This window comes from Colobus angolensis, unplaced genomic scaffold (genome assembly GCF_000951035.1).
Source record: "Colobus angolensis palliatus isolate OR3802 unplaced genomic scaffold, Cang.pa_1.0 Scaffold21, whole genome shotgun sequence".
Lineage (NCBI taxonomy): Eukaryota > Metazoa > Chordata > Mammalia > Primates > Cercopithecidae > Colobus > Colobus angolensis.
Window position 1 is genome coordinate 8,200,333 of NW_012115266.1, and position 4,484 is coordinate 8,204,816.

Genomic DNA, 4,484 nt, shown 5'->3' on the forward strand with positions numbered 1-4,484 from the left:
GAAAGAAAGCAGAGGACCTTGTAGCTGCCTGAGGAGGTGAAAGCACCCAGGGCCACTGCATTCCTGGGCCACAGGACCAGTCCCTGGTGTGGCCAGAAGCACAGGCATTTTTGGAGCTGGCCACTGGAAGTGCTGACCCATCTCCAGGCGGGAGCCAACATAAAGGACCTTAGCAGCAGGAAACTGACTTCAGCCTTCCCCCTGGGGTCTCTCCTGTCCCCTGAGACTGGCACTGGCCCCTAGGGATTGGCTTCTATCTGGGGGTTACCCCAACAGTCACTGTTCAGCTCTATTAAAGACCCCCTTTTTCCCCCTTCATGGGATCACTGGGACCCTCAGCCCAGCCCTCAAACCCTATAATCTTTAGACCTGGCCCAGTGCACACTGCCCTTGGAGTCAAGGGAGGGGCTTCCCAGACCAAGAACAAGTCCATCCAGTAGCACAAAGCCTGCCAGTGAAGGAGGAAAGCTGAAGGCCTTGGGAAGGTGGGAGCAAGGGACCCTGTATGGTTGGCAGCTGGGACTGACAAACATGGAGGGTGAGGAGTGCCTGGCATAGAGCAGGTGCTCAGTATTTCTTGAATGAGGGCTTCAGTTTCCTGCTTTGCTAGAAGCCAAGAGCATGCTCTATGTGTTGGTTTTGAACCTATCAGACAGAAGTCCCCACCACAGCTATGCCTCCAGGGAGGGAAGGGCACGGTTGAGGTGCAGGGTCAGGAGTAGGGCTTGGGACACCTTCCACCCCACACTGCTAGAAGATGGGGTGAGCCCTTTGGGGTAACAACCCTCCCGGCAACCATACCTCCCAAGCCTACCCTGAGCCATGCAGCTTTTACAGCTGGATTTCCAACTCTCTGAAGTAGTTGAATTCAAATCAGCCTCGAGCAAGCTCAGGAAAGAGTGCCCAGGAACTCAGGGCCCCCACTCCTCAGCACCCCTAAGAGAAAGAAAGCAGCATGGGTGGGAGATGACCCAACAGGGAGTTAGGTCTCCAGAGATACCCATAAAGGAATTCAGGGTAGCCCTACACTAAACTGTGGAGAGGGAGCCTTGCTGCAGGGGGCTGGGGACCAAGTTAGTGGGCAGCTGCCCCCCCGACGCCAGCAGAGGCTTACATGGCACCTGGTCCGGGGCAGGCGGCAGATCCTCCTCTCCCCAGTGGCGGCTCCGGGAAAAATGTGTGTCCGAGGAGCCCGGCATCATTTGGGGAGAAAGCAGCCAAGTCTCCCTTGGCCAGTGGGCATAGACCTCAGGGTGGGCGAGAGGGCGTGGGGCCGGGTGGCCAGCCCGCATGTCCGCCCGGCCCGCCTCCCTATCCCCGGTGCAGTCACTTGGCGAGCTGTGGCCTGGCTCCGGCTGGCGGGCTAGCCTGCTGGGGTCGTGCCTACTCCTCCCCCCACCCTCAGGAAGTGACATCATCCCACTCTCTCTCCAAGGAGGAGTCGGAGCTCAGCTTCTGGGAAGCGGGGAGAAGGGTGGAGAGTGAGGGAGCTTGGTGGTGGGGTGGCTGGGCTTGGAAGGGGGGTGGTCTGTGGACTGCAGGGGGCCGGGGCTTCAGCAGTGCCTGTGACATGTGGCTGACAGCACCAGCTTCAGATTAGGGTTGGACATGATAGGACAGGAGGGGGCCGGAGTACCACGGGTGGCAGTTGGGCTGGGGCAGAACAGAGCTGCCAACAGCTGGTATTGCCGCCTCCTCCCCATCTCCAGGTGGTTCACAGAGGGTGAGGCGCAGTGCCGGGTCGGGCTCAGGGGGCTGTCAGGGCTGCCAGGAGCCCCTCACATGAATGGAATGGAATGAATCTAGAGGTGGGGGAGCAGCACGCCCCTGCAGGTGCTGTGGCTCCGCATCCTGCTGTGATCTGGCCAGACTGGGGCAGAAGGGGGCAGTACTGTCCCAGAGGGGCTGGCTGGAGGGCTAGGGTCTGGCCCTACCCACCCTGCCCCTAGGCCTGCCCCTGCCAGCAGCCCAGAATATCTCCTTCTCAGGTCCACCCCATGGATAGCCCCTCTCAGTCACCCTGGGAGGCCCCTCCTCTCACTCCCACCCTTGGCTCCATGGAGCCCAGGACAGCTAACACTCCTCGAGATCACACACCATCCACCCAACATGCTCACACTCACTCTGCACTACCCTCCTCTGCCCGAACCATGCCCGCTCGCCCCAGCTCTCAGGCTGGAAGGAATGAGCCAAACCTGGCACTGGGCCCTGCAGAGGTGGCTGCAGGACTGTCAAGACGCTGGAGGGATATGACCAGTGGTAACCACTGCCCCCACCTCAGGGTGACCAGCCTGAGGCTAATTGCCATGGTCAATGCCAGTGCCTACCTAGAGCGTGAGGCAGGGCTCATGGGGCCGACACTGCTGGGTACCCAGTGACAGGCCTGCACCTGTGACCGGCCCACCACCATAGAATCCGAGGCACAGAGGCTGGGATGCAAGAGCTAGGCTGGCTGGTTTTGAACCCGGGCTCTACCACATACCCACTGTGTGACTTATTAGTTGTGCCACAGTTTCCTCAACTGTAAAATGTCAATTTGTAAAATGTCGATTATCCCTACCTCCAAAAGTCCTGGTAAGAATCATATGAGAGAAGGTCTGCAGAGGCCCTAACTGTCTGAGCTGGAGCGGGCAAGGCGGAGGGAGTGCAGGGAACCCCTTGCTGGACCAGCCACCCCTCCCGCCTGGGCTGGTGGAATCTCCAGCTGGTCACCAACAAGTCAAGGTCTGGGATGGGGGTGGCAGGGCCTGTGCTGCATGGAGCTTGGGGGTGGGCCGCACCAATCTCCAAGTCAATTCATACATCTCTTGGGGCTGCTATTTTTAAGGGCCTGAATGGTGCCCTTTCTCTAGAGACCCCGGCCCATCACAATAAGGGCCTGTTCCCCTGCTGGGGATGTGATTTCATCTGGAGGAAATGTCTCAGGAGTGGGGAGGGCAGGGGCTACTTCCTGGTCTGGGGCTGCCACAAAGCACCTCTTCTGGCTCTCCTCCCCTGGGGCACAGGGTCCTCCCCTCTAACAGCCACAGTGGGGCGGGGGTGGGCGCTGCCTGCCCTTTCTATCCCACACCAGTGGGGCTTCCAGGGTAGGCACGACATACCTTCCAGCAGGGGCCACAGGGGCATTGCTGGGGGCTCCTCCTGCCTCTGGTTGGCCCCCCAGCACAGGCAAGTGTGAACGGGGTGCCAGGAACCCTCTCACATGGATGGAATGACTGAAGCAGCCCAAGGAAGCTTCGTTCTTCCCCCACCCACACAGCCCAATTTTCCTGCTGGTGATTCAGGCCCCTGGACTAAGTATTAACCATTCTGGGAGTTCCTCTTTCTAAAAATGCAAACTCTTTTTTAAAAATGCACATGCTGCCCCCTACTTTAAAATCCTTCCTGGCTCCCCATGGCCTGCAGGACAAAGTCCAAGCCCTTGGGGCGACAGCTAAAGGCTTCCGTTACCCTTCCACTGACAGGCAGCGCAACCTCAGGCACCTGCCTCGCCCTCTCTGAATCCATGCCTTCCCTTCTCCCCTGAGCAGAAAGGGATCCCAGTGCAGACAGACTCCAGCACAGAGCCCACCCTCAGCTGACAAGTCCTTCTGGCTGGGAAGGCTCTCCAGCACCTTCTTACACTGCCACATCCTTCTTTCTCAACATCCCCCAAACGTGCTGCTCCCCAGAAACACATCACTGGAACGGTCCATGCTTTGCTTACTCCAGTTCTGATGGGTGAAATCCAACTCATCTCTCTAGGTCAGTTAGAAGTCACCTCTTCTTTGAAGCCCTCCCTGACAGGTCCCATGCATTTCTCCCGGAGGAATGGCTACTCCCTTATGGGAACCTCAGAGCCCTTCCCCCAGTGCGGCCCTGGTTACACTGTGTTACCGTTAACCTGCTGACTCCTTGCTGCCCATCCCTGCTCCAGCTCAACAAACAGTCTCTGGGGCCAGGGTCTCACAGCATCCATCGCCACACCTCCGGGTGCCAGCTGCAATGCCTGGCTCCAGCGCCTCAGCCCCACCCCATGGCCTCCTCAGCACAGCTCCCCTCCCAGTCACAAGGGCTGAGACAGTGGCTCCTTCCCCCTCTGAGCTCACACCCTTCCCTTCTGGGGAAATGTCCCTCCCTTCCTGCCTGCCAGGCTGGGCTCCCACCCCAGTGCCTTCCCTGACAGCTCAGGGAGAACCCTCTCCCCCTCCTCTAGCTAGATGAACTGTTCTGGGACCTCAGTTTCTTCTCTTGTAAAATAGGGCTAACAATACCCCTCTCAAGGCTGTGGTCAGAACGGGCTGGGATGACGTCACTACAGGACTCTGCACCTGCCCTGCACACCCCAAGGATCTGCTGATGGCTGCCATTGCATTAGCAGACACCTGAAGGGCTTTGTGGGGACCTCCTGTGATGTGACCTGTGACTGGGTGCTGGGGTCTGGAAGGTGCTGCTGGTGCCCAGCTGGTCGGAAAGGGCTGGAGTAAGCAAACAGAAGCCCTGCA